Source organism: Lissotriton helveticus, chromosome 4_1 (assembly GCF_964261635.1).
Source record: "Lissotriton helveticus chromosome 4_1, aLisHel1.1, whole genome shotgun sequence".
NCBI classification, from domain to species: Eukaryota; Metazoa; Chordata; class Amphibia; order Caudata; family Salamandridae; genus Lissotriton; species Lissotriton helveticus.
Genome location: NC_136063.1, coordinates 1758210604 through 1758231290, shown reverse-complemented (window position 1 = coordinate 1758231290; position 20687 = coordinate 1758210604).

Genomic DNA, 20687 nt, shown 5'->3' with positions numbered 1-20687 from the left:
AAGTCCATGTTCTGGGTTGTCTAAACATTGGAAGTTTGTAAGAACCAATGAGACACTGATTGCTAGTCTGGTAGGGGATTTTGGGTACTAAGGTGAGTTTTGGCACACCCTAATTCACTGAGGTTCCAAGTCTCTATGCACAGTTCTGTGTAGGAGCAGAATCCCTGCGACAATATGTACAAAAAGTATGTTTTTAAGTAACATATGATCGCATGCAAGATGTCTAATTAGATATTTGCACACTCCTACAATATAGTGTTGTGTCCAGATTATCATAAAAAGTAATGTTGAGACACACTTCTTTCAGCTGTCAAGATTTGCACAATCCTTTTAGAGTTGGACCAGACTTCCTCTAACAATCCTACTTAATTTTCTTTTTGAAATTGAGCAATTATTTGGTTTAGCTGTTGAAATATAAATTTAAAACTTCCTCCTATTTGAAGGTCAACAAGCAATACTGCTCCTTTACACATTATTGTTCAATGGTAGTCTAAAAAGTAGTGGTAATTCCACTATCACTAAGGTAGACATCTGACAATAGAATCTATGATATAGTTACACCACTATTCCATGGTCATAATCCAAAAGGTGTGTTTAGACTCAATAAAAAGAACAATCATGCACTTTTTATGCTGGACAGTACTACTTCTAAACACCCTTTCACTGCTTTCTTCCATTCCTTCAAAAAAGATTTCATGGATTTACATGCATAGTCTTTCAGGTCTCTAACACCCACATGCATCATTGTTCATTTTTGCGAATCTTTATTTGCGAAAAATGCAATTCGCAAATAAAGAATCGCAAAATGGAATGCATCATAACATTTGCATTTTTTTAGCGATTCGGAAAAATTCGCAATTTTATCCGAATCGCATAAATATGCGAATTCTGTAATTGCGAATTCGCATTTTGCGAATTCGCAATTAGCGAATATGCATAATCATGCATTGCTTGAAAGACACACCCAGGAAGCCAGGAGACTAATTACAGACACCTGCAGGGCAGTTCAAACTGCAGGAGTGGCTTTTGGCAGTTGGAGCTCAGACTGCAGTTGGTGAAGAAGTGTTTTTTGTTTGCTGCTTCAAGAAAAATGGCTACAAAACGTTCTACAGAAGACCAACAACCTAGGAAAAGAAAAATCAAGTTTAGTGACCAGGAGCTTGAGATTTTAATAGAAGAGGTAACTTTGAGGCATGAGCAGCTTTTTGGAAAGGATTCTCTTAAAGTTCCTGAGGCAGTGAAGAGAAGGCTTTGGCTGGCAATTCAAGGCAAAGTTAATGCTGTGGGTGTTGCCCACCGTGACATTACCAATCTTCAGAAACGCTGGTGTGATTTACGCAGTCGTGCTAAAGAGAAAATTGCGACAAGGATGAAAAGTGCTAAAAAAACTGGTGGAGGCTCCCCCATGGATAGGCCTAATACCCCTCTGGAGGACATGGTAGAGGGGACCCTTGTTACTGAAGCTGTCGTTGGAGTGATAGCAATAGACACCTCAGAGCATGCTGCCACATCACAAGGTATGGTTTTTAAATAATCTTTCACTTATTTTTATGTCGGTAATATTGCACATGCCCCTTTTTTTAATCTTTCTCAATAATCTTTAAATCCCATCATTATTTACAAATGTACATTTGCAAACAGTGGAAATAGGGTCATGTCAATGCATTGTAGCAATGCATTGTGGGAAATGTAGTTTTCTCAACTTTTTAAGAAATAGTACTGAGAACATATTGATCACAAATTTTTTCATAAAATAAATAAAAAAGGCAATGTGACTTTGCAAGCATAAAGCATGTTTATTTAAAATGCAGTGTAGGGTCTGACAGTGCACTCACACATTGAAAGTGATGCAAACCAATTTAAAAAAATGTAACTCTTTTTTAGAACATAAAAAGGAAAGTCAAGCATTTGAAGTTGAAAACACATTAAACATAGAGATGGAAATCCCAGCAGAAAGTAATTTGTTATCCTCTCCAACTGTAAGTGGTAAAAAAAAAAGAGTGCAGCAAATTCAAGACTCAGACATTGAAGAAGAACAAATTGCACAAATTAATGAACATATGACTCCTCAAAATAGTGCCCCTCAAGCAGCTAAACTTAGTCGTCGCGCCAGAATCCAACAGTTTTACAGGCGAAGGTCCCATCCTGCAAACCAAAGGACAAATTCACAAGATGAAAACAATGCCAGTGTGGTTGAAAAGAAGCTGGTCAAAATTCAAAGGCTCCAAGGAAAAGACATGCGGATAATGAAGGGCATTCTGTTTGGAATTAGGAAAGACATGAGTGCCATGAGTAGCAGTGTAATTGAATTTTCAAAAGTTTTTGAAAATGCACACTTGTTCACAAATATCAAACTTGAGCGCATGGCATCAGCAATTGAACCCATGTCTGAGGCAATACAGGCTCAAAACATTGCCCATGCAATAGACACTTGAGACTAATGTCTAGTATGCACACTTACACCAGTGCTTTACATCGCTTAACCAATACTAATGGACATATTTTGAAACAAACTATGTGCATGCAGAGAGAGTTAAGTCAGTGTTGCAAACAACTCACAATGGGTTTGATGGAAAAAAGACAAGCTGATGATCTCAAGGAACATGAACGTAGTATGTTGCAGTCATTGAAAGATGACACAATTGATACTCCTGCAAAAAGTATTGCTTATGAACTAACCAAAAAAGTTGGTGAACGACGTAGCTCAAGACATCTAGACCAAAAACCTAGCACATCAAAGGGTGTTGGTAATTTAAAAAATAAAGCTTTAGGTGTGCGTGGAAGAAAGTAACTCATATAAAAAGTAAATGCCTATGATCAGGATGATAAACCACATGTGGACTTTTTTTTGTTACAAAAACCATAGACAAAATTCCAAATTTAATTCAAGTAAACATGCATTAATGTTTCCTGAGTTGCAGCAGATCTGCTTTCAAGTTTGCAAATAAAAACAAGTTGATTTTGCACAAAAGTGTCATGGCTCTTACCTACTTCAAAAGTAATGTTCTGTAATTTCCTCTCTTCTTCTTCTTCCTTCTGCGGCATCTGGACCATGAAGTCTTGCATGAGGTTGTTGTGGCTGATTGTCTATGTTAGGTAGAATGTCATCTGAGTCAAGTTCTAGGCCTCTCCTAGTTGCAATGTTATGCAGCATGGCACATGCAGCAACTATTTTGCAGCACACCTCTGGCCTATATTGCAGTGCACCACCAGTCTTATGCAGGATGCGAAACCTAGACTTCATAACTCCAAAAGTCCTTTCAATCACATTGCGGGTTGATATGTGGGCCTGGTTGTAATGCTGTTCTTTGCGGGTTGAGGGTGTAAGATATGGTGTGAGTATATATGACCTCACAGCATAAGCACTATCACCTATGGGGAGGGGACATAGTAGACATGTAATTAAAATATCAAGCAAGTACAAGGAACACATTGTGATCAAAGGTATATTTAACCATATTTACCAAGCAAATAACCATCTCCAAATTCACCAGAAAGCAGACGAGCATGGAAGGCACTATGTATAAAAATGTAGGAGTCATGGGCACTCCCAGGGTAACTTGCAACTACATCTGTTATGATTGTTTTAGCATTACAGATTACTTGTATGTTTAATGAATGGTAGTGTTTTCTATTTCTAAATATATACTCATTCACAGATGGGGGACAAATAGGTACATGTGTGCCATCTACACAACCTATTACATGAGGAAAATTAGCAAGGTTGTAGAAGTCTAACTTAGTTTCCAACAGATCATGCTGTGTGTTTGGAAAAAAAATATGATGCCTTATCCTCAGCAGCATTGCATTGAGGAAATCATTAATAAATCTAGATAGAGCACTCTGTGAAACACCCCCAGCAACAGCAATGACTCCCTGAAAGGACCCAGAGGCTAGAAGGTGAAGACAACATAGCACCTGCACATGGGTAGGTATGGCCAGGGTCCTACGTGTTTGCCTACGCAAAATTGGGTCAAGTTCTGCTATTAGGTCTAAAATGGAGTCTGCATTTAGTCTGTACTTGTCATATATTTCAGCCTGTGTCTGTCCAAATAAAGTTATGCGCAATCTGAAAATTCTTTCATTCAGCATCCTTCTCCTCCTTCCTGCTGCTCTCAACCTCCACCTACGTGCCAGAACAATGATTGCTGCCATCCTCAAAGAGATCTGGGACTACTGAGGGACTCCTTAAATACACTGATAATTAGTTTCACATGTGTCTTAAAAAAAAAAAAAATTTACCACCTGCTCTCAGTACTTCTAAAAATAAGAATTCCTAATAGCGTTTTTTATGCGATTCGCAAATAGCGATTTTTGATGCCTAAACTTTTTTGATAATTTTTTGCGATTCCTTACTATTGCGAATATTTAAGAAATCGCACACCGAATTGCGAATTCTTAAATAGCGAAAAAGTGAATTTTGCATGATGCATCCCAAATTTAAGAATTGCATTCGCAAACGGCCAAAAAATGCGATTTGCACCGTTTGCAAATGCAATTCTGCTTGGTGCATGTGGGTGTATATCTCTAATGTAAAACAAGCAAACTTGTTTTTCTTTTCTTTTGTCACTGACATATATAAACTCATCAGTCACTCCTATGGTAAGCCTTTACAATCCTGAATGCTGAGTGATGGGTTTTGTGTGAGGATGCCCATGCATAACCAAGCTAAGTTTTCATTAGCTGCATGGAAACATTTAGTGTGACCTGTCAAACACTTTGAAATGTTACCCTCCCACTAGTCCTAGAGGCGGATGTAGAATTCAACCGTTCTTCATAAAATAGAATTGGATGCCACTAAGTATAAAGTGTTTCTGTATTATGCAAGCCCTAATGTAATTAAAAACAGGAAACAAGAGCATTGCTATCCTCCACATTAGTCTTTAGACATTTATCAAGCCTTTTTTTTGTATTAACTACCCCGGCCAAAGGCAGTGGGAAATGTGTGCACTTGCTCCCTTTGTTGCCTGGGGTTATCAATTCTTCTTCTTGTAATACAAATTCAAAGTGCAGGCCCTTTATTGAGGGTTCTTGGTACCTATTACTCGTGAATGGCAGTAGGTAATTTCCACACTTGCAGCCTTTCTTATTACTTACATTATTCATCTTCCACTCAATGAACACATCATCTACACATACACACACCTACTTGCAGCCTTTCTTGGCTATAGTTAACAACTATTCTTCTATTTCATATCTGTATTCAAAGTGCCGGCCCTTTTATCAAGCCTTTTTGTTGTAACAACTACCCTGGCTGAAAGCAGTGGGAAAATTGCACAGTTGCATCCTTTCTTGTGACGCACAGTCTGTGTAATGAGCTGGGTATCCAAAGATCTACTTCCCTGATAAGACAGTGGTTACTTTGGGCGTCTGCAGTCTTTCTAACGTTTTACCTTATTCATCTTCCATTCAATGAACACATCATCTACACATACACACACCTACTTGATGCCTATTCTATTTCATATTCATATTCAAAGCACAGGCCTTTTATCGAGCCTTTTGTTGTAACAACTACCCCAGCCGAAGGCAGTAAGAAATTTACACACTTGCTGCCTTTCTTGGCTGGGGTTATCAATTATTCTTCTTGTAATACAAATTAAAAGTGCAGGCCCTTGATTGAGCCTTCTCAGTAACTACTACCCGTGAATGGCAGTGGGTAACTTGCGCACTTGCAGCCTTTCTTATTTTTTACATTATTCATCTTCCACTCAATCAACACATCGTCTAAACATACACACACCTACTTGATGCCTTTCTTGGCTATGATTATCAACTATTCTATTTCATATTCGTATTCAAAGCACAGGCCCTTTATCGAGCCTTTTTGTTGTAACAACTACACCAGCCGAAGGCAGTAAGAAATGTACACACTTGCTGCCTTTCTTGGCTGGGGTTATCAATTATTCTTGAATTTCATATTCTGATTCAAAGTCGAAACCATTTTTGAGCCATTTTGTTGTACCTACTAACCCAAGCCGAAGGCAGTGGGAAATTTGCACACTTGCTGCCTTTCTTGGCTGGGGTTATCAAGTATTCTAAAATTAATTAAAATTCAAAATGCAGACCCTTTATTCAGCCTTCTTGGTAACTACTACCCGTGAATGGCAATGAGTAATTTGCACACTTGCGTCCTTTCTACCGCACAGTGTTTGTACTTGCATTGTTTGCTTAGATGTGATACCCATTTCTTAGGGTCCCACTGCAGAATCCGAAGCACAGTCTGTGTAATGGACTGGAAAACCAAACACCCACTTTCTTTACAAAGCAGTGGGTAGTTTGCACATCTGCTGCCTTTCTTATCTTTCACCTTATTCTGCATCAACTAGCAGAAACACACCTACCTGCTGCCTTTCTTGACTGTCTTTGCCAACTATTATTCTAATTCAAAGTAGAGGCCCTGAAAAGGGCCCGGTGTTGTTATTTTTCAGCACTACGGCCCAGAGTGGGAACTTAGTATACTTGCTTTGCTTCCTTAGATGTGGTAGTCATTTCTCAGCCTCCCACTGCGGAATCCGACACCTGTCTGTATAATGAAAAGGATATCCAAAGATCCACTTCCCTGACAAGGTAGAGGGTAGTTTGCGTATCTGGAGCCTTTCTTATTTTTAACGTTATTCATCTTCTACTCGATCAAGACACCATCCACATATATACACACTTACTTGCTGCCTTTTTTGGCTGGGTTTATCAATTATTCTTCAATTTCATATTCTGATTCAAAGACAAGGCCCTTTATCAAGCATTTTTGTTGTAAGTACTACCCCAACTAAACACACTAGGTCATTTGCACACTTTTGCAGCCTTTCTTATTTTTTACATTATTCATCTTCCACTCAATCAACACATGATCCACACCTACACACTCCTACTTGATGCCTTTCATGGCTAAGGTTATCAACTATTCTTCTATTTCATATTCAAAGTGCACGCCCTTTATCGAGCCTTTTTGTTGTAACAACTATCCCAGCCGAAGGCAGTAAGAAATTTACACACTTGCTGCCTTTCTTGGCTGGGGTTACCAATTATTCTTGAATTTCATATTCTGATTCAAAGTCAAGGCCCTTGATAGAGCCTTTTTGATGTAGCTACTACCTCGGCTGAAGGCAGTGGGAAATTTGCACACTTGCTGCCTTTCTTGACTGGAGTTTACAATAATTCTAAAAGTAGCTACAAACTCAGGAACAATATTTTCATTTGGAAACAAATTACAAAGTAATCGTATTTGTAAAACTTCTTTCCCATGTTCCACAATTCTTATATCTTGTAGGATAGTTCCATAATCAGCATCATTTGCTTGTCGCATATTTGTAATAAATTCCTTATATTCAAAATATGACCAAATGTTAACATTTCCAATGCTACATTACATCTTTTACCTATACTACCTGTGGAGCATGACAACAAATTGCAATACCAAAAGCTATCTGGAGAAGCTTGTTGTGAAGACTCTTGAAGAAAATTAAACTTCTCATTATGACATAAGCATGGTATCAAACTTAATGCTTGCCTTTGTGCATTTAAGAATGCAGCAATTTCTTAAAACAGAGTATGACATATTAGTCTCAATTTATTTAAGGCAGAGACAATTGTACTATGTCCTCAGATTCTGTTAACTGAACAAAATAGAATTCATCGATGTTTGTGTCGAGTACTACCTTCGATATACATTGCAAACAGCAGACTTCACAAGTTCAATTCAGCTTTGCATGTACATTTCTCTTCAGTTTGTGTGCTGAGAACTGCCTTCAATCAATTCTGCGCTCAGTAGAGTTGACAACTAGATACCAACAGCCCCAGCACTACAGAAAACATTCAATACAATCTTGATTTATTTAAAACAGAGACAATTTCACAATGTCCTCAGATTTGCTTAAAGCTTGAACAGTAGGAAATTCAGCCTTCATTTCTTTAATTTAAAGATATTTCTACTGTATGTCTTCAGATTTTGTTTAAATAAGTGACAAAAAGCATTCCTCCATGTCTGTGTCAACTACTGCCTACGATCTACACTACGGACAGCAGGGTTCACAACTTGAAATCAGCTTTCTATCTAAACTATGCACAGCATTCAAATTAGCCTTCATTTATGTAAGGCAGAGACAATGTTATTAATGGATGGCACAAGAAACATTCCTCAATGTCTGTACTAAGTACTACCTTCAAATGTACACTACGAACAACAGAGTTTACCTCTTCTAACCACGAGTCACATCAGTATGAGAGAAAACATTGAATCCAGCCTTCCTTTATTTAAGGTAGAGACTAATGGATTCTATGTCTTCCGATTTTGTTAAAGAATGTGACAAATAGCATTCATCTATAACTGTGCTCACTAAACCCTTCAATCTACACTGAAGACAGCAGGTTTCACAACTTGAATTCACCTTTCCTTCTACACTAAGGACAACATTGAATCCAGCCTTGCTTTATTTAAGACAGACAATTGTACTGTGTCCTCAGAATCTGTTAACTGTGACAAAATAGCATTTATCGATCTTTGTGTCAACAACTGCCTTCAATCTACACTGCGGACAGCAGGGTTCACAACTTGAATTTAGCTTTGGAACTAAATTTGTCTTCAATATCTGTGCTGACAACTGCTTTCAATCTATTATGCGGTCAGTAGAGTTCAAAACTTGATAGCAGGAGCTCCACTACTACAGAAAACATTCAATCCAGCATTGCTTTATTTAAGGTAGAGACTAATGGATTCTATGTCTTCCAATTTTGTAAAAGAATATTACAAATAGCATTCATCTATAACTGTGCTCACTAGAGCCTTCAATCTACTCTGCGGACAGCAGGGTTCAAAACTTCAATTCAGCTTTCCTTCTACATTAAGGACAGCATTGAATCCAGCCTTGCTTTACTTAAGGCAGAGACAATTGTACTCTGTCCTCAGATTCTGTTAACTGTGCAAAATAGCATTCATCAATGTTTGTGTCGATTAGTACCTTTGATCTACATTACGGACAGCAGGGTTCACAACTTCAATTCAGTTTTGCATGTAAATGTCTCTTCAGTATGTGTGCTGAGAAGTGCCTTCAGTCAATTCTGCGCTCAGTAGAGTTCACCACTAGATACCAAGAGCACCAGCAGCACAGAAAACATTCAATATAATCTTGATTGACTTAAAACAGAGACAATTGCACAATATCCTCAGATTTTCTAAAAGTTTGAACACTAGGAAATTCAGCCTTGACTTATTTAATGCAGACAACATTCTACTATATGTGTTCACATTTTGTTTAAATAAGTGACAAAAACCATTTGTCTATGTCTGTTAACAACTGCCTTCAATCTACACTGCACAGGGAACATACAAACTCAGCGCCAAATATACTACTTACTAATTGCACCATAAATCATCACAAAGAAAAGTGAACACTTTTATGTCACAGTGAGACATACTGTCCCTTTTAAATGGAAACGATGCAGAATTCAATCAACAAAAGACATTACTTCAATTACTGTACTTCTCCCCGACCACACATCATCACAGGGTATGTTCCAGCTCAGCGCCAAAGGTATTATTAACTCAGTGCAACACAAATCATCACCACGTGACCGTATTGAATGAGATGACTTATTTAGAAAAAAATATATCATACTTTTTGAAGATATACTTCAACTTACTTCTGTGAATGGACAACAAATATTTTTTAGAAAACTTGATTTTAAAGACTTTCCTACCAATGCTTCCTGCTTGGACCACGCATCATCACACACTCCACAGCATTTTGTAGCTTTAGATGCACACTTGCTTCCTTTCTTGGCTGGGATTATCAATTATTCCTCAATTTCATATTCTGATTGAACGTCAAGGCCCTTTATCGAACTTTTTGTCATTTCCACTACCCCAGCCGAAGGTTAATACTCCAAAAGCAATCTGTAAAATTTGCCAAACAACTCTTTCAAAGGGTGATCCATACAAAAAATACTTCTTTAGCACAGCAAATATAGTGCGACACATGAAGAACTTGCACCCCAACAACTTTGCTTGAGCTGCAACACAAAGATTGAAGGGCAACCCACCTGCTACTGCACAAGCACACCAACTGCTGCAACAGCATCTTCGGCAACCAGTCCATACTCACATATTAATCTTGATTGTGGTAAACTTGAATTGCTATGCATAAATTGCGATGAACTTTTGTGTTACGTGAAATAGTCTAGCAACCTCATCAAAAATAAGAAACTGGAGCATCGCTGTCCTCAACATCAGTCACTACACATTTATCAAGCTTTTTTTGTTGTAAGAACTACCCCTTCCGAAGGCAGTGGGAAATTTGCACACTTGCTGCCTTTCTTGGCTGGGGTTATCAATTATTCTTGAATTTCATATTCTGATTCAAACTCAAGGCCCTTTAACTAGCCTTTTTGTTGTAACTACTTCCCCGGCTAAAGGTAGTGATTAATTTGCACACTTGCAGCCTTTCTTATTTTTGACATAATTCATCTTCCACTCAATCAACACATCATCTATACGTACACACACCTACTTGCTACCTTTCTTGGCTTCGGTTATCAATTATTCTTCTATTTCATATCCATATTCAAAGTACCGGCCCTTTATCAAGCCTTTTTCATTGTAACAACTACCCCGGCCGAAGGCATTAAGAAATTTGTACACTTGCTGCCTCTCTTGGCTAGGGTTATCAATTATTCTTGAATTTTATAATACAGTTGTGACGCATTTAATTAAGAAAGTGAAGCATTTGTTGTATAAGAAAAAGAAAACTATAGAAAATCTACTTGAGAAGGCTTTCAAATTGATTTTTTTTAATTTGTTTTAGTAATCAATACAATTCGATCACTAGATAAACCAATCCCTTTAATGAAGGCCAAAAGTAAGTGGGAAAGAATAACTAACAGAAGTAATTTTTCAGAGGTATTTTTGGGTGAATGGAACAATAGTTCAAGTTCTGAGCCTGTTTTTTAATGAAAAGAGTTATCTTCAGAGTAATTATTTGTTTCATGCAGAGGACACTAGTGGTCGTGCTTATGAGGTTAGAAATGGGTGTGCTATTGAGAAAGAGAGAATTGTTCCTAGAAATGCAGAAGAGGTGTTAGCTGAGGAAGTTTTAGGGAGACGTCCTAAAGCTCCAGTGAACACTTGCAATTGTAGTAGTATTTATACTTTAAGTCAAGAATCTATTGATTTTATATGCAATTTCTTACATAACTATATTAAGAAATGTGTTAAACAAAATTTTAAGATGTTGCAAGAATAAGATCCTTGCAGAGTGACAGAAAAAATTGGTTTGCAAGGTCATTCTCCTGCTTGTCTTTCTAAAAAAGTTTGGCAAAGTGTTTTTCGCCAATTCAGAATGTTACCAGTTCATCATACTCAAATGAGGAAATTAGTCAAAACATTATATTACGCAAAAAGTCCAGCACTAATGTTAAAAAAAGGTGAACACTACTCTTTTCCATGCATCTGTATCAGATGTAACAAATGTTTCTGATGAAATTAAGCTTAGTTACTTTGGTCCTCAGGAAGACAGTGCAGAAACTGAGATATTAATAGAAGAAAATGTGGAAGCGAATGTACAATGTTGTACTGTACAAAATTTTGGGCAAGATATTACAAAGTTTAAGGTGATTTCACGTGAAACGCCAAATTATTCATCTATTTGTTTTCAACAAACTCATTATAAAAATCAAACCAGGACTGTTCATCTGTATTTAAAAAGTAAAAAGGAAAATAATAATGCGTGGATGCATTTTGCAATTTATTTGTTGGTAGAGAATTGTTTTGATTTGGGTTCTGATCAGCGTATTTGTAAATATTGTTATAACAAATTAGATGAGAACAAAATGCCTGCTAGAGCTGTGCATAATAATCTTGAGTTGGTAATTATTCCTTCTGAACTGATGGATTTATATACCTATGAGTCTATTCTTATTCAATGTGTGCATCCATTTCAGGCTATTGTTCGTATGGAGCCTAAGACAGGAAAATTGCCTCCTTCAGATTTATAAACAGGATTAAAGGGAAGAGTTGTATATTTGCCTGTAGATTTTTTATAAAAAATTGAAACAATTGGTGTAGAAAATGTACAAGATGAAGCTTTAGGTATTCTTGTTAATGGCCTTCCTACTTGGAGTAACAAAATCTGACAAGAATTAGTGAATGTTAGGAGAGTGAAAAAGGCAACGTATCTGGTAAAAAAACTAATCAATATTATAAAAATGTGTATGTGAGCTGTGCTGATTACACTTGGGATGATCTACTTCAATTTCTTCGAGACACAAATCCAAACATACTAAATATTGAATACAAGACACCTGGATAATTGTGCTCTTTGGATCCAGTTAATGTATGCAGGTATTTCAATCATAGATTCGAAGCTATAATATCTTTTATCACCAATAAAAAAAAATCTCCTCTTGGAAAGGTTTTGGAATTCTTTTGGAGAAACGAGTATAAAACGAAAGATGCTCCTCACATACATATGCTAATATGGATCAAAGATGCTTCCAAATTTGCAACTGAGTCAGATGCAAATGCTGTTTTTTTTGTGGAAAAAATATGCTACATGTGATATACTCAAAAGTAGACAAGATAAGGACTTAAGACAACAAGTCTTACGATTACCAAGCCATCGTTGTGGGAAATACTATTGTCGAAACTACAAATTTAAGGACAAGTTCTACACCCAATGTCATTTTGGATTTCCACGTCCTGCAATATTGAAAGGAAGAGTGAACAGTTTTATGTCATCTTTGCTACATACTACCACAAGAAAGTCTCCAAAAAATACATACAACTTAAAAAGAAATGAAGAGTCAAAATACATAAATGACTATAACCCAGTCATTTTGTCCATGTGGAATACTAACATAGACATTCAATATATTGCAGACAATTCCGTTGCTGTTGCTCGATATCTAACACCCTACATAACAAAATCAGAAAAGACAGAACTGAAGGAGATATGAGAAGAGATTTCCAGCAAGAAAAGTCTAACTAAAAAATGATATAGTTACAGTTTAAAGATATTATCTCATCGAGAAATTGGAACTTATGAATGTTCAGATCGCTTATCATCTGCAAGTGTTTACTCCAAATCTAGAAGAATCATTTGGCTGAGTCTAAGTATTCATGCAACACGAAATCAAGTACTTAAATCTGTACAAGAAATTGAATATTTAACTGAAAAAAAGCAATAAAGTATACGTATTATAGTGTATTGGTTCATAACACTTCCTATTCCAACTGTTCAAAGATCCCTCCCTTTTTATTCATTCTACTTTGACTTCCTAAGAAGGACCATCTCTTCTGAGAATACTCTTAAATAGAAGGAATATCACCATTATAACAGTAATGGACTCATCTTCCAGCTTTTCTTCCGAAAGAGATTTCATTCCTGAAGAGTCTCCAAAGAAGAAGAAAAAAGCTCTAATTTGGAACTTATTTACTATCCCTGAAGGGCAAAAAAAGGTTTATGCTCCGTTAGTAACCTGTAAAATTTGCCAAACAACTCTTTAAAGGAGTGATCCATCCAAAAAATACTCCTTTGGCACACCAAGTATGATGCGACATATCAAGAACTTGAATCCCAATAACTTTGCTCGAGCTCCAACAGGGAGGTTACAGGAAAACCCACCTGCTGCTGCACCAAGCACATCGATTGCCGCAGCAGCATATTCAGCAAGAAATCCACACCCACAAATTGATCCTGATTTCGGTGAAATTAAGATTCTATGCATTTATTGTGATGAACTTTTGTCTTACGGGGAACAGTCTATCGACCTAATAAAATGCAGGGAGCAGGAGCATCGCTATGCTCAACATTACTTTTTTTTACATTATCTTGTAATTGGTATCAACTAACCCAGCCGAAAGCAGTGCTAAATTTGCACACTTGCTGCCTTTCTTGGCTGGGATTGTCAATTAGTTTTCAATTTCATATTCTGATTGAACGTCAAGGCCCTTTATCAAGCCTTTTTGTCGTAGCTACTACTCCAGCCGAAGCTTAATGCTCCAAAAGTAATCTGTAAAATTTACCAAACAACTCTTTCAAAGGGTAATCCATCCAAAAAAGACTTCTTTGACACAGCAAATATAGTGCAACACGTGAAGAACTTGCACCCCAACAACTTTGCTTGAGCCGCAACACAAAAATTGCAGGGCAACCCACCTGCTGCACCAAGCACATAAACTACTGCAACAGCATCTTTGCAAAGCAGTCCATACTCACATATTAACCTTGATTTTAGTAAACTTAAATTTCTATACATTTATTGCGATTAACTTTTCTGTTACATGAAACAGTCTATCAACTTCTTAAAAAATAGGAATAATTGATATCCCCAGTCAAGAAAGGCAGCAAGTGTGCAAATTTCCAACTGCCTTTGGTCGGAGTAGTTACAACAAAAAAGCTTGATAAATGTCTAATGAGTAATGTTGAGGACAGATATGTTCCTGTATCTTCTTGTAATACAAATTCAAAGTGCACACACTTTATTCAGCCTTCTTGTTAACTACTTCCCGTAAATTGCAGTGCGTAATTTCCACACTTGCATCCTTTCTTCCGACGCACAGTGTGTGTTAATGAGCTGGGTATCCAAATATCTACTTCCATGATAAGGCAATGTTTACTTTGCGCATCTTCAACATTTCTAACTTTTTACCTTACTCATCTTCCATTCAATGAATACATCATCCACATGTACACACATTTACTTGCTGCCTTTCTTGGCTTTGGTCATCAATTACTCTTCAATTTCATATTCTGATTCAAGCCCTTTATCAAGCCTTTTTAATGGAGATACTACCCCGGCAGAAGGCAGTGGGAAATTTGCGCACTTGCTGCATTTCTAGGCTGGAATTATCAATTATTGCTCAATTTCAAATTCTGATTCAAAGTCAAGGCCCTTTATCGAGCCTTTTTCTTGTAACTACTTCCCCAACTAAAAGCAGTGGCTAATTTGCACACTAGCAGCCTTTCTTATTTTTTACATTATTTATCTTCCACTCAATCAATACATCATTTACACATACACACACCTACTTGCTGCCTTTCTTGGCTATGGTTATCAGCTATGTTTCTATTTCATATTTGTATTCAAAGTGCAGGTCCTCTAGAGTGCCTTTTTTGTTGTCACAACTACCCCGGCCAAAGGCAGTAAATAAATTGCACACTTGCTGCCTTTCTTGGCTGGGGTTATCAATTCTTCTTCAAGTAATTCAAATTCAAAATGCAGGCCCTTTATTTAGCCTTCTTGGTAACTACTTCCCGTGAATGGCAGTGGGTCCTTTTCACACTTGCATCCTTTCTTGCGACGCACAGTCTGTGTAATGAGCTGGGTATCCAAAGATCTACTTCCCTGATAAGGCAGTGGTTACTTTGCGCGTCTGCAGCCTTTCTTACTTTTTACCTTATTCATCTTCCACTCAATCAACACATCATCTACAAGTACACACACCTAATTGCTGCCTTTCTTGGCTATGGTTATCAACTATTCTTCTATTGTATATCTGTATTCAAAGTGCAGGCCCTTTATCGAGCCTTTTTGTTGTAGCTACTACCCCTCCTGAAGGCAGTGGGAAATTTACACACTTGCTGCCTTTCTTGGCTGGGGTTATCAAGTATTCTTCAAGTAATTCAAATTCAAAGTGTAGGCCCTTTATTGAGCCTTCTTGGTAACTACTACGCATGAATAGCAGTGGGTAATTTGCACACTTGTGGCCTTCTTGCATCCTTTTTACCGCACAGTGTGTGTACTTTGTGCACTTGCATTGCTTGCTTAGACGTGCTACCTATTTCTCAGGCTCCCACTGCGGAATCCGTCACACATTTTGTGTAATGGACTGGAAATTCAAACATCCACTTCCCTCACAAGGCAGTGGGTACTTTGCGCATCTGTAGCCTTTCTTATTTTTCACCTTTTTTATCTTCCACTCAATCAACACATCATCTAAACATACACACACATACTTGCTGCCTTTTTTGCTGGGGTTATGAATTATTGTAATATTTCATATTGTAATTCAAAGTGCACGCCCTTTATACACACCTACCCCGGCCATGGTCTCCCTCCCAGCATCTGCCAGTAGACACTACAGCAGGGGAGAGCAGGGGGGTAACACAGGCCCCTCACCGAGTACAGCCTGATTTGCCATGTGCGTGTCACTCAAGCCTTTAATTGGTACACTGAGTGCTGCCTGGGTTGTGGGATGCATCAGCCTCTCCTAAAGTTAGTGCACAGTGTGCCACCTGAGTTGACGGATGCGTGCAGCGTGTCAGTGACTCCTAGAGTTAGTGCACCGTCTGCCACCTGGGTTGCCAGGTGCGTGTCAGCCACTCCTAGAGTTAGAGCACTTTGTACAGTCTCGGTTGCCAGATCTGTGTCAGTCACTCAAGAGTTAGTGCAATTGCAGAGTAATTTTGAAATTCTAATGACAGACCCCGGAAAGGAGCCAATATTGTTATTTTTCAACCCTATCACCCTGTGTCGGGAGTGTGTACTTTATGCACTTGCTTGCTTACTTAAATGTGGTAGCCGTTTCTCAAGACTCTCACTGCGGAATCCAACTTCCACTCTCTGTAATGGACTGGAAATCCAAACATCCACTTCCCTGACAAGGCAGTGGGTAGTGTGCGCATCTGCTGCCTTTGTTATTTTTCACCGTATTCATCTTCCACTCAATCAGCACATCATCCACACATACCCACACCTACTTGCTTCCTTTTTTGACAGGCGTTATCAATTACTGTTCAATTTCATATTCCTATTCAAAGTGCAGGCCCTTTATTGAGCCTTTTTGTTGTAGCTACTACCCCGGCCAAAGGCAGTGAGACATTTGCACACTTGCTGGCTTTCTTGGCTGGGGTTATCAATTATTCTTCAATTTCATATTCTGATACAAAGTCAAGGCCCTTTTTTGAGCCTTTTTGTCACAGCTACTACCCCAGCCGAAGGTTAATACTCCAAAAGTAGTCTTTAAAATTTGCCAAACAACTCTTTCAAAGGGTGAGCCATTCAAAAAATACTTCTTTAGCACAGTAAATATAGTGCGACACGTGAAGAACTTGCACCCCAACAACTTTGCTTGAGCTGCAACACAAAGATTGAAGGGCAACCCTTTTTCTGCTGCATCAAGCCCATCAACTGCTGCAACAGCATCTTCAGCAGGCAGTCCATACTCACATATTAATCTTGATTTTGGTAAACTTAAATTCCAATGCATTTATTGCAATGAACTTTTGTGTTACGTGAAACAGTCTATCAACCTCATCAAAAACAAGAAACAGGAGCATCGCTGTCCTCAACATTAGTCATTAGACATTTATCAAGCTTTTTGTTGTAAGAACTACCACATCCGAAGGCAGTGGGACATTTGCACACTTGCTGCCTTTCTTGGCTGGGGTTATCAATTATTCTTCAAGTAATTCAAATTCAAAATGCAGGCCCTTTATTCAACTTTCTTGGTTACTACTTCCCATGAACGGCAGTGGGTAATTTCCACACTTGCATCCTTTCTTGCGACGCACAGTCTGTGTAATGAGCTGGGTATCCAAAGATCTAGTTCCCTGATAAGGCAGTGCTTACTTTGCGCGTCTGCAGCCTTTCTTACTTTTTACCTTATTCATCTTCCATTCGATGAACACATCATTCGCATATACACACACTTACCTGCTGCCTTTTTTGGCTGGGGTTATCAATTATTCTTCAATTTCATATTCTGATTCCAAGTCAAAGCCCTTTATCGTAGCTACTACCCTGGCAGAAGGCAGTGGGAAATTTGTGCACTTGCTGCCTTTCTTCGCAGGGGTTATAAACTATTGTTCAATTTCATATTCCTATTCAAAGTCCAGGCCGTTTATCAAGCCTTTTTGTTGTAACAACTACCCTGGCCGAAGGCAGCAAGAAATTTGCACACTTTCTGCCTTTCTTTGCTGGGGTTATCAATTATTCTTGAATTTCACATTCTGATTCAAAGTCAAGGCCCTTTATCGAGCCTTTTTGTTATAGCTACTACCTCGGCCAAACACAACACGAAATGGCAGGACTATGAAAAGCATCTAAATCTACAGCACTACATGCCAAAAAGAAATGCTTACTGTGTAAGTGACATTTTCCATTGTTAAGATATAAATCTGTCAATAGAAAAGAAACATGTTCTCAGTGAAGTGAAATGACTTTTTGTGATATATTGAAACTATTTTCACAACTTCTTTACTGTTGTATGTTGTTACAGTGTTTTTTTCCTCCTCACGTTCAATATCTTAAAGCTACACTGCAACTATTTTCACAACTTCATTACTGTAATATCGATGTATGTAGTACTCACATAAAACATTTTACGACACCTCGAAACTCTTTTTAAAACTTGTTTACTGTAATATCAGTGTTTCAACTGCTTTCATAAAACTTTTTGGGATATATTGCAACTATTCTAAAAAATTCTTTACTGTAATATCAGTGTTTGAGTAGGTAACAGAAAATAAACGTGATACATTGTACTGTGTGGCTCACTACAATATTAAAACAGAAATGTGATAGTGTTTGCTGGAACTGTAAGGATACAGACCGGGGTATTCAAGGTATGAAACACAAGTTTGACGGTGCATGGAAGAGTGCATACATAGTCTATAGGAGTTTGAAGCAGTCCATGCCTTAAGGCCCACTCTGCATCATGAGTACTTCAATACTATCTGAATGATTCCAATTCTGCAAGAAGTGTGTCTCAAACATTATTCTTTTATAAAAATAAATTTATTCTTGTAACGTCTCATAATTTAATAGAACTTTCAAAATAATTTCATCATGTATTTCATTTTCCTGCTTATCAATTTCAAAAGTCATATAATCATACTCGATGTCATCTAATGCTTCCACAAAATCATCATCCAAGATTTCGTCTACAAAATTACAACTGATATCTGCAGCATTAATTTCTTCCTCTTCATTGTCGCTACTTACAAAAAGTATGTTCAGCTCTTCTATGACACTGTTATTAATTTCAAAACCGTCTTCCAACTTGTTTTGTTGATTTTCCATACTATTTTTCTTATTTTGTAGATCCTTCTACAAAAACATAAACACTTCATTCTATCCTGACTGTAGTATCAGCATATTTTCTACTTGAGTGTATATTATTTTGAAAACATAAAAAAAAAATACAATAAATACAGTGTCACTATGCATTGTGTCAAGTGCGTTACTTAGCATATACAAGAATATGTTACCTTTCATTGTAATCACATACAAACCAAAACAAGATTCAACACTGCAACTAAAGCACATTAAATAATGGTACAAAGCATCTCATTGGAATGTTGGATATTTGGATAACATACACAACTCACATATAAAATGATTTTAGAAACTTGTTGCTTTTTCGATGATAAGGATTAGTAATATCTTTCCGAGAACATTTGAATATTTAAAAGGGTAAAGTAAGAGGTGAAGAACACAGGTAAGAAGTTACATCTCAAGATGCCAGAATGGATGAAAAGGGTGGTCCAAAATCTCCATGTACAATACCCAGTGGAGACGTTTTAAAAGTGGGTACACTCAAGGAATTCTACAATGTGCAATAAGTGTTGACGATAACACAACATAGAATGTGCAAGAACAGATAAAATAATGGATTGTATATGCTTGGACTATGATGAGAATACACTGTAGAAGGACCACGGTCAAGTGCAAAGATTAAATACTTAAGACATAGCAAACGAAGTGACAAGAACCAGGAGGGTCCAAGAGTGGTGGAGGATGGGTTTCTTAACCTGTGTCCTACCTACTGTGTTGGAAACTTAATACAGTGACGACAGCAGTGCCTTAATTTCACTCCGCCCATTACGTTGTCAATTAGGGTGGAGGGAGAGAAAGGAAAGGAGTATACTACATGTCTACAGATGTACTGCTATGTTCAGAACACTGGATCAAGCACTGAATAAACAAACTCAGATACAAAAGAAAATACACAAAACATGCACAAAGAAAATCTACACTAATAAAACGGTGAATTTTGAACACAAACTGGTAATTCTACAAAACAACGAAAAGGCTAAGGACACTGCAACGGCCGCTACGCTGTAGAACTCATTGTCAGGTCAATGAAACTGTGCGGGCAGCTGGTAGGAGCCTACACCTAGCAATGGCAGTGCGAGGCCCCCTGGAGAAGCTTGGGGGAGTGGCGGTCTCAGGGGCTACAAGGTGGGGCCGTGAACCCTCCAATACTTCAAAATAAAACCCCGGAGGGTGGTGTTCCCAGGGCTCCGAGAGTCTTACAGGCCCCCCATCATGGAAAAAAATAGCCCCTCGGACTTGGGCCCCCCAGGGGCTAATTAAGAATGAAACAGACTTCTAGTTTTTTTTTTCTTTTCTGACACGTATGCGTACGATACACGTACCCCGCAATTTTTTATTAAAAAAAAATTGCAACCTAAAGATCCATGTAGGACCCCCTGACCAGGCCTAGAGGGTCAGGATGTTTCTACTCTGCCCCATTTCCCTATTTTTCAACTTTCTTTTACTGTTTTCTTGTCACTCGGTTCTACCGAGGCACAAGATGGCTGCCAACACTTCCTGGTTTCGAGTGTTGACAGACAGTTGACATCCAATCACCATGCAGCTCATGCTCGTAATTGAACGGATCTCCGTACGCATGCAGTACTTTGTCTCTAGATATCACAATGATTTTACTTGTGATTTTCTCAGGAACT